Below are 10,352 nucleotides of genomic sequence, written 5' to 3' on the forward strand. Positions count from 1 at the left end.
TTCCACGGTGTGAACAAGTTCTCTCACAGACTGAGCATTTGAATGGTTTCTCTCCTGTGTGGATTCGCATGTGTTGATTTAGATCTCTTCTATGTCTAAAAGCTTTCTTACAGACTGAGCAGCTGAATGGTTTCTTTTCAGCACTACGTCGGGGATCACTGAAAGATTCTTGTCTATTTTTCAGTGAGTTTGAGCCTGAGGCAGGTTCTCTGGTCTCCTTCCAATCAGCACTGTGTTCAGCGTCAGGTTCAGAAGAGTCATCAGTGTCTTTAGAAGAGTCTCCAGTGTCGTCCTCAGTCTTTGGTTGTAAACTGCTCTCTGGATCTGAGTCCCTGGCTGGTTCTGGTCCTCGACAGTCATCTCCATCAGCTTCTGTTTCCATGTGATCAGTTTGTCTTTGATGAGGCTGTGAGGACTGAGATTTCTCTTTATCATCTTCACTCTTCACAGGGTCAGGAGTGAAAGAGGACTTGGTGATATCAGCCTCCTCCAGCTCCTGAAGCGGCTCTCCCTCCTGACTGATCCTGAGTTCCTCCTGTTCCTGCTTGATGTGTGGGGGGGGCTCTGGGTTCTCCTGGTCCAGACTGGAGCTCCATTCCTGCTGGTCAGGGAGAGGCTCTTCTTTAACCACCACCAGCTGCTGGACATCTGCAGGAAACACACTGTTATATCAGTCTTGGACCTAGTCAATATAATTAGGTATGTTATTGAATTACAGTTTCCAGAGAAGAGAGACCCATAGTCTCTTCCGCAATTATTAGGGGTGAGCGGAAGTGCAAAGAGGCCCTCCTCAGGATAATACAGTTAAGTCCTGTTCGTTAGGTGGTTCATATCCTGACAGGGTATGAACTACACTTAAAGAGGTCACAAGATAATGACCGACATCTGGAACATATGTGGGTGTGTTGGCTAATGTAAGGGAAATTGTGTGTGCGTTTATTACAGCTGCTATATATGATGTGAAAGACTTGTACTCATTGGAACATTACCACTATTGACTGCTTGTGTGCAAGGTTATGTTTCTTCATTATTATTGATTGTTGTACAATGAAATAATAATTAATCAACTATATCTGTGTTTTATTGATTCCTCTCTGTTTTTATTCTTTCCTTCTTTGAGTGCTGAATTGCCACAACAACACAGTCGGAAAATAGTCTAATTATGTTGGCTCAATTCACCTCAAGTAGCCCAGCCCCTTTCCACTTACAGTTAAAAATGAAAAAGGGTGTTTTCTTCTGGTTTAGCACGAGCCGCAATGTAAACAATTAATTGTATTTGGGATTGTTCACAGATACACTACGCCAGGGCTATTCAATTAGTTTGGAATGGGGGCCGGTTGATGAAAATGATCCAAAGCAAGGGGCCGGGAAAAAGATGGCTTGAAATATGAGCAATCATATTAAGAGCTTCAGATACAGTACAACAGCATAGTGGAGTGCATATATTGTGTTTCATTCAATCAAACAACATAGCCCCAAGGCCTTTATAGCTCTAAATGCTAAGTTCAGAACTCAGTAGACCTAATGTGTGAACTCAGTAGACTCAGTAGACCTAATGTGTGAAGCTAATTTAACAATCAACATCATTTAATTTAATTTAGATGACATGATCTAATCTTTCACGCAGATAGAATAAATGACAGGAGTTGTCACTACAGTAGCTATTAGGTGAGTTTGAAACCCGAGCCCGCCCAAGTTTTAAGGCAATGTCTTCCCCTCAATATCTCAAGGTAACACCCTCTCTGGAATAAAGGCTCTCTTACTTTTTAACATTATACTCAACGGGCCAGCAAATATCCCCCCGGGCCAGATTTGGCACGCCAATTGAATAGCCCTGCACTACGCCTAGATTATAGAATGAAAATACTGTGTTACATATTAAAATCCTGCATTCAAACTAGGGCTGCTCGATTATGGCAAAATTCATAATCACAATTATTTCTGGTAAATATTGATAGTTAGTAAAAGTTGACTGTACACTAGAGACCGGAGGATAAAGACATGGCAACTAAAGCTTTCCTTGTGACGTGTTTATATGGATTTATTAAACAGACTGCAAGTCACAACACAACCTGGCTGAGGGCTTTTAGGGAGGGGGGGGGGGGGGGGGCAGGATGTATAACGCAAGACACATTGAGAGCATCATTGCGAAAGGGAATGCAGCAAAAGAATAGTTTTTTTTTTTCGATGACGTTGTTTTCATAATCGTTGCAAGCCAAAATCGTAATAGATTAAAATACGGTTAATTGCACAGCCCTAATTCAAACCTTATTTAAGTAAAAGTATGCAAGTATTATCAGAACATTTTACGGCACCCTCTTATGTCACAGTAATGATGGTGCAGTAAAATGTTCCTTGTCAGTGTTTCATTTGTGATGTTTCTTGATTGTTTGGAATGTTGCATTTTACTGCTGTACATGTTTAAAGTTCTGCTTGTATACATGAGGGATGAGGGAACCTGCTAAATATTAAAATATGTTTGTTTTTTATATACAGTACCAGTCAAAAGTTTGGACACCTTCTCATTCAATTGATTTTGTTTATTTTAATGTGTTTCTACTTTGTAGATTAATACTGAAGACCTCAAAACTATGAAAGAACACATATGGAATTATCTAGTTAACAAAAAAGTGTGATTTTTTATTCTAGATTCTTCAAAGCAGCCCCCTTTTGCCTTGATGACAGCATTGCACAGTCTGGGCTTCTCTCAGTCAGCTTCACGAGGATGTTAGTGCAATTAATGGTTCACCAACTTTAAATGTTAACACAGAGAGAGAGAGAGATCAATAAAACATAAACACAGATATGGTTGAGATTAATCAATATTTAGTTGCACAACAACAAATAATAATATTGGAGTATATCACCTTGCTTCAACAGCAACCAATCACGGAAATGCTCCAACGAGTAGCAGTTTTACACAGGCATATATAGCTACTGTAATGAACACACACGCACACATTTCCCCCTATGAATGCCATACTTGTATATGTTTCAGATGTCGAAAGGTATTAGCGAATCCGGTGCTTAAACAAATAGCTCTAAACCCCTGGCCAAAATGTCCCTAAATGAAGTCCGAGTTTGAAATATATCTCAAATAATGTATGCACTGCCATTTCTCCACATAAACATAACAGTCTGCAATGAAACGGTTGTCTCGTCTGTGCTCCACTTCCTACTTGGCGCACCGGTAAGTTTTTTTTTTTCTCTCTATGAACCTTTAGGGCAGGGCTATTCAACTTCATTAGCAAGTGGGCCAAATAGGAAAATCACTGGGGGTTTGTGGGCCACACAATACTTTGTCAAGGAATCACTACAAATAACTCTTGCTTACAGTAGTGTTAATATATACTAATACGAACAGTAATTTACACACATCTGGTTTTCCATAGTTATATGTGTATTCCCAAGTGAAAGAAATGTGTTTAATCTTAATCTCGATGTAGTGCTATAGTCTATAGTTTTCTCTCTATGAACCCTCCAGGGCTCCGTATGTATATAACATATGTATGTATACATTACATTACAACCCTACTAACCCAAGTACAGAGCTTTCGACAGGGAACTCCTTGGTCTCTATTTGGCGGTTCGCCACTTCCGTTTCCTGCTGGAAGGCCGGGAGTTTGCGACGTTCGTGGATCACAAGCCACTTACTTTCTGCATGTCCAAAGTGGCCGAGCCGTGGTCTGCCCGACAGCAACGCCAGCTTTCGTACATCTCCGAGTACACCACGGAAATAACGACACATCGCTGGCAAGGCTAACGTGGTTGCAGACTGCCTCTCCAGAGCGGTCATCAGAGCTGTGCAGCTGGGACTCGATTACCTCCGCATGGGCGCTGACCAGGCCACTGACCACGGGGTCCAGACCCTCAAGGTCTTGGTCACAGGATTACGCTTGGAGGAGGTCACGGTCGGTGACTCGGGCGCGAAGCTGTGGTGTGACATCTCCGCGGGCCAGCCTCGACCTCCAGTCACAATTTTTCCGACCGTGAAGTTGGTGTCGCTGAAGTTGGTGTGGCAGGGGCTTAAGAAGGACGTGAGGTCCTGGGTCAACTCATGCGTGGCCTGTCAACGTGCTAAGGTCCACCGCCATACTAGGGCACCTTTTGGAGTTTTTGTGGTTCCCGAGGGGAGGTTTAACCATGTCAATGTCGACATCGTAGGTCCGTTTCCCCCCTCTCATGGTTTCACCTACCTGTTTACGATGGTGGACAGGACGTTGGCTTCCGACGTCACCCGCGCTTTCATCGGCACGTGGGTGGGGCACTTCGGGACTCCGTCTGACCTCTCCTCTGAACGCGGTTCTCTGTTCACCTCGGAGCTGTGGAACGCGGTTGCTGTGGGTTTGGGTGTCAAGCTGTACCGCTCCACCGCATATCACCCCCAGGCTAATGGATTGTGTGAGCGGTTTCACCGATCCATGAAGGCGTCACTGCGTGCCGGCACGACAGACGGCAACTGGGTGGATAAGCTCCCGTGGATTATGCTCGGCCTTAGGGGTGCCCCCAAAGAAGACCTGCAGTCCTCGTTGGCAGAGCTTGTCAATGGCCAGACGCTGCGGGTCCCCGCAGCCACTGTGCCCTGGTCTGCAGCCGGGCCGCACTCCTCCCTGCTGGAGACCCCCGGGACATTCAAGCCCGTCCACACGTCGCAGCACAGCAACCCAGCTTTCCGGGTGTCCCCCGGATTACGGTCGACGGATTTCGTTTTTATTCGCCACGACGCCCACCGCGGCCCCCTTACAACGGTCCATTCAGGGTCATATGACACGGGGTCAAGATGCCTGGTGGTGGACGTTGGTGGCAGGCCTGAGACTGTGTCCGTCGATCGGATTAAGTCTGCTCACGGGGACGTTTCCAGGCCGTTGGAGTCAGTGTTAATTTCGTCAACGAAAACTATGACGAAAAATGTTCGTCAACAACCTATTTTACATGACTAAGACGAGGGCGAGCTAAAATTAGTTTCTTGATAATGAAAATGTTGACGAAATGTATATTTAGTTTTCGTTGACGAGACGGGACTAAGGTGTTAATGGTGGACTATCGGACATTCAAAATGCAGCATATTTTCCCCCAGTTGTCGGTCTTGTCTGTCAAAATGCATCTTACGTTTCTAACTTGCAATATCATTATTTCTGCTCTCTTCACTCCAGAAGAGCGATCTCCCTGTGTCTCTCTGTGTGCGGGGGGCAGGGCCTAACAGACACGCTGCAGCGGCACACAGAGATCTGCCGGGGACGGAGCGTTCAAAAGTATAGAGACATTCTACAAGGCTCGATGTGGACAAAGCTCATTTGCCATTAGTGTTTTCTCGTTAGCGCATTGACACGAGTAGAGTAGTCTGTCCAAACAGCCGGCCAAAAGGCGTCATATTCAGTCGGAGAAATGCACAATTTTCGACATCCTTAACTCGTTTTCTCCATTTCAGAATAATATATATGATATGTTTTATAATGATTGATCATGAAAGTGTTCTCAAAGCTGGTAAAGGTGCAGCTAGTTTGAATGACTTTGTATACTGCAGGGTAGCTTGTGGATTTACTCCAGGTGGAACTAAAGTCTGATTCAACACCTGATTATATTTCACATCATTCATCCAGATCTGTAAAGTAACTAAAGGTATTAAATACATGTAGTGGAGTAAAAGTACACCATGTAGCTCTGAAATGTAGTGGAGTCAACATTTTACTCAAGTACAGTACAATATAATAACATTATATATATTTCATTTATTTCACATTTAAATAAAGCAATTAATTCGATTAACAATTTGTTAGTTTTTCCCTTTAACAAATAACAAAAAGTAAATACAAGAATACCGTTAAAGTACCGGATCGATAAGCAGTATCGATAAGACTAGTAGTACTGTAAAAAACGATACCCATCCCTAGATATTACACAAGTAAAGTGTTAAGAGAGTGAAATGTTGCTTTACGAATGTCAACACTTGATGCTGTCCCATTGATTCCGATTTCAGAAACCTGTATTTGCCTAACTGAATTGGTTTAGAGAGAGAAAACATTTTGCCTATAGGTTGACTAAAATGCAATTTTTCATCGACCAAAACTAGACTAAAACGTTTTGAGTTTTCGTCGACTAAAACTATGAAGGATAGAAATAACTAAAATGTGACTAAAACTAATAACCATTTTGGTCTAAAGACTAAATCAAAAACAGCTGCCAAAATTAACACTGGTTGAAGTTGGCTCTGCCCCCACGTCGGGGCCTCCTCCCATGTCCCGCCCCCTGTGGGGATACCCTCGCCCTCGTTGGCGCCCCTGCCCTCGCCTGTGGCCCCGCCCTCCTCGGCCACTGTGGTCCGTACGCGCCGGGTGGTACTTCCTCCCAGGCGCGAAGGTTTGACGATGGGTGAATTCTGGGGGGGCTTGTGTGGTGATTGACATTATTCACCCATGGACCTATGGGTTGGGGTATTGTTCCGCACGGACATTTGAGTTAGCCGGACTTCCCGTTTACCCCAGTCTTGCTTCCCGGTGTTGTGTCACATTATGCCTCCCCGTCATGAAATGCCCCCCTTGTCACGGGAACGCGCATTACTAAATGATACGTTTACGCCTCTAAATGACACGTTTACACCATAGGTTTACACCTTAAAAAGACGTTTAAAACGAAAAGTAAACATTCAGGGTTTTTATTAATGGTAATATTCAGACTGTGAGTTGTTTAGTGGTAGCTCATAGTCTGATTCTTATGGTTTAACTTTCGCTCCGTATTTGAGATGTCGAAATTCATTCGTCACTTCCTTTTCAGTTTTTGTTTTTTTTAATCTTTTTGTTATCATTATTGTTACGTCCTTTCTGTATAACCGTGGGGCAGCAGGTGAGGCCGATGGGGCAGCAGGTGAGGCCGATGGAGCAGCAGGTGAGGCCGATGGAGCAGCAGGTGGGGCCGATAGAGCAGCAGGTGAGGCTGGCGCTGATGGATCTTCCATGTAGGCTGGTGATGTGGAGGGTGCTGCTGTTGTTGCTGTTTTTTTAATTTGGTGAGGGATTCGGGGCAGCTGTGCTTTGCATATTTTCAAGTGATCCACATTGATTTTTTTAAAAACTTTAACATCCTCCGATAGCAGATCAGCACTTTTCCCCTCTAGTGCTGTAATTTGGAAAGGGCCAAGGAAGTTTGCCTCAAGCTTGCCACCTTTTCTTTGTTGGCCTGTCATAAAATGCCCCCCCCCAAAAGAGGTTTCTATGAATCCCACCCTCAAGAATTTTTCAGGGTATGGTTCTAGGACTGGTACCAATACATATTTTGTACACATAGCGTATATAACAATATGCTGACAAAGACTATGTAACATTTGTAAACATATATTTTGATTATTAGATGACAACTATGTAAAATTAAACAATACATTTTAAAGCACGGTTATACAGACAGGACGTAACAATAATGATAACAAAAAGATTAAAAAAAACAAAAACTGAAAAGGAAGTGACGAATGAATTTCGACATCTCAAATACGGAGCGAAAGTTAAACCATAAGAATCAGACTATGAGCTACCACTAAACAACTCACAGTCTGAATATTACCATTAATAAAAACCCTGAATGTTTACTTTTCGTTTTAAACGTCTTTTTAAGGTGTAAACCTATGGTGTAAACGTGTCATTTAGAGGCGTAAACGTATCATTTAGAAATGCGCGTTCCCGTGACAAGGGGGGCATTTCATGACGGGGAGGCATAATGTGACACAACACCGGGAAGCAAGACTGGGGTAAACGGGAAGTCCGGCTAACTCAAATGTCCGTGCGGAACAATACCCCAACCCATAGGTCCATGGGTGAATAATGTCAATCACCACACAAGCCCCCCCAGAATTCACCCATCGTCAAACCTTCGCGCCTGGGAGGAAGTACCACCCGGCGCGTACGGACCTCAGTGGCCGAGGAGGGCGGGGCCACAGGCGAGGGCAGGGGCGCCAACGAGGGCGAGGGCATCCCCACAGGGGGCGGGACATGGGAGGAGGCCCCGACGTGGGGGCAGAGCCAACTTCAACCAGTGTTAATTTTGGCAGCTGTTTTTGATTTAGTCTTTAGACCAAAATGGTTATTAGTTTTAGTCACATTTTAGTTATTTCTATCCTTCATAGTTTTAGTCGACGAAAACTCAAAACGTTTTAGTCTAGTTTTGGTCGATGAAAAATTGCATTTTAGTCAACCTATAGGCAAAATGTTTTCTCTCTCTAAACCAATTCAGTTAGGCAAATACAGGTTTCTGAAATCGGAATCAATGGGACAGCATCAAGTGTTGACATTCGTAAAGCAACATTTCACTCTCTTAACACTTTACTTGTGTAATATCTAGGGATGGGTATCGTTTTTTACAGTACTACTAGTCTTATCGATACTGCTTATCGATCCGGTACTTTAATGGTATTCTTATATTTACTTTTTGTTATTTGTTAAAGGGAAAAACTAACAAATTGTTAATCGAATTAATTGCTTTATTTAAATGTGAAATAAATGAAATATATATAATGTTATTATATTGTACTGTACTTGAGTAAAATGTTGACTCCACTACATTTCAGAGCTACATGGTGTACTTTTACTCCACTACATGTATTTAATACCTTTAGTTACTTTACAGATCTGGATGAATGATGTGAAATATAATCAGGTGTTGAATCAGACTTTAGTTCCACCTGGAGTAAATCCACAAGCTACCCTGCAGTATACAAAGTCATTCAAACTAGCTGCACCTTTACCAGCTTTGAGAACACTTTCATGATCAATCATTATAAAACATATCATATATATTATTCTGAAATGGAGAAAACGAGTTAAGGATGTCGAAAATTGTGCATTTCTCCGACTGAATATGACGCCTTTTGGCCGGCTGTTTGGACAGACTACTCTACTCGTGTCAATGCGCTAACGAGAAAACACTAATGGCAAATGAGCTTTGTCCACATCGAGCCTTGTAGAATGTCTCTATACTTTTGAACGCTCCGTCCCCGGCAGATCTCTGTGTGCCGCTGCAGCCTGTCTGTTAGGCCCTGCCCCCCGCACACAGAGAGACACAGGGAGATCGCTCTTCTGGAGTGAAGAGAGCAGAAATAATGATATTGCAAGTTAGAAACGTAAGATGCATTTTGACAGACAAGACCGACAACTGGGGGAAAATATGCTGCATTTTGAATGTCTGATAGTCCACCATTAACACCTTAGTCCCGTCTCGTCAACGAAAACTAAATATACATTTCGTCAACATTTTCATTATCAAGAAACTAATTTTAGCTCGCCCTCGTCTTAGTCATGTAAAATAGGTTGTTGACGAACATTTTTCGTCATAGTTTTCGTTGACGAAATTAACACTGACTCCAACGGCCTGGAAACGTCCCCGTGAGCAGACTTAATCCGATCGACGGACACAGTCTCAGGCCTGCCACCAACGTCCACCACCAGGCATCTTGACCCCGTGTCGTATGACCCTGAATGGACCGTTGTAAGGGGGCCGCGGTGGGCGTCGTGGCGAATAAAAACGAAATCCGTCGACCGTAATCCGGGGGACACCCGGAAAGCTGGGTTGCTGTGCTGCGACGTGTGGACGGGCTTGAATGTCCCGGCGGTCTCCAGCAGGGAGGAGTGCTGCCCGGCTGCAGACCAGGGCACAGTGGCGGCGGGGATGAATTCCCCGGGGACCCGCAGCGTCTGGCCATTGACAAGCTCTGCCAACGAGGACTGCAGGTCTTCTTTGGGGGCACACCTGAGGCCGAGCATAATCCACGGGAGCTTATCCACCCAGTTGCCGTCTGTCGTGCCGGAACGCAGTGACGCCTTCATGGATCGGTGAAACCGCTCACACAATCCATTAGCCTGGGGGTGATATGCGGTGGTGCGGTGCAGCTTGACCCCCAACCCCACAGCAACCGCGTTCCACAGCTCCGAGGTGAACTGAGAACCGCGTTCAGAGGAGAGGTCAGACGGAGTCCCGAAGTGCCCCACCCACGTGCCGATGAAAGCGGAACCACAAAAACTCCAAAAGGTGCCCTAGTATGGCGGTGGACCTTAGCACGTTGACAGGCCACGCATGAGTTGACCCAGGACGTCACGTCCTTCTTAAGCCCCTGCCACACCAACTTCAGCGACACCAACTTCACGGTCGGAAAAATTGTGACTGGCGGTCGAGGCTAGCCCGCGGAGATGTCACACCACAGCTTCGCGCCCGAGTCACCGACCGTGACCTCCTCCAAGCGTAATCCTGTGACCAAGACCTTGAGGATCTGGACCCCGTGGTCAGCGGCCTGGTCAGCGCCCATGCGGAGGTAATCGAGGCCCAGCTGCACAGCTCTGATGACCGCTCTGGAGAGGCAGTCTGCGACCACGTTA

Source organism: Pseudochaenichthys georgianus, chromosome 10 (genome assembly GCF_902827115.2).
Source record: "Pseudochaenichthys georgianus chromosome 10, fPseGeo1.2, whole genome shotgun sequence".
Taxonomy (NCBI): domain Eukaryota; kingdom Metazoa; phylum Chordata; class Actinopteri; order Perciformes; family Channichthyidae; genus Pseudochaenichthys; species Pseudochaenichthys georgianus.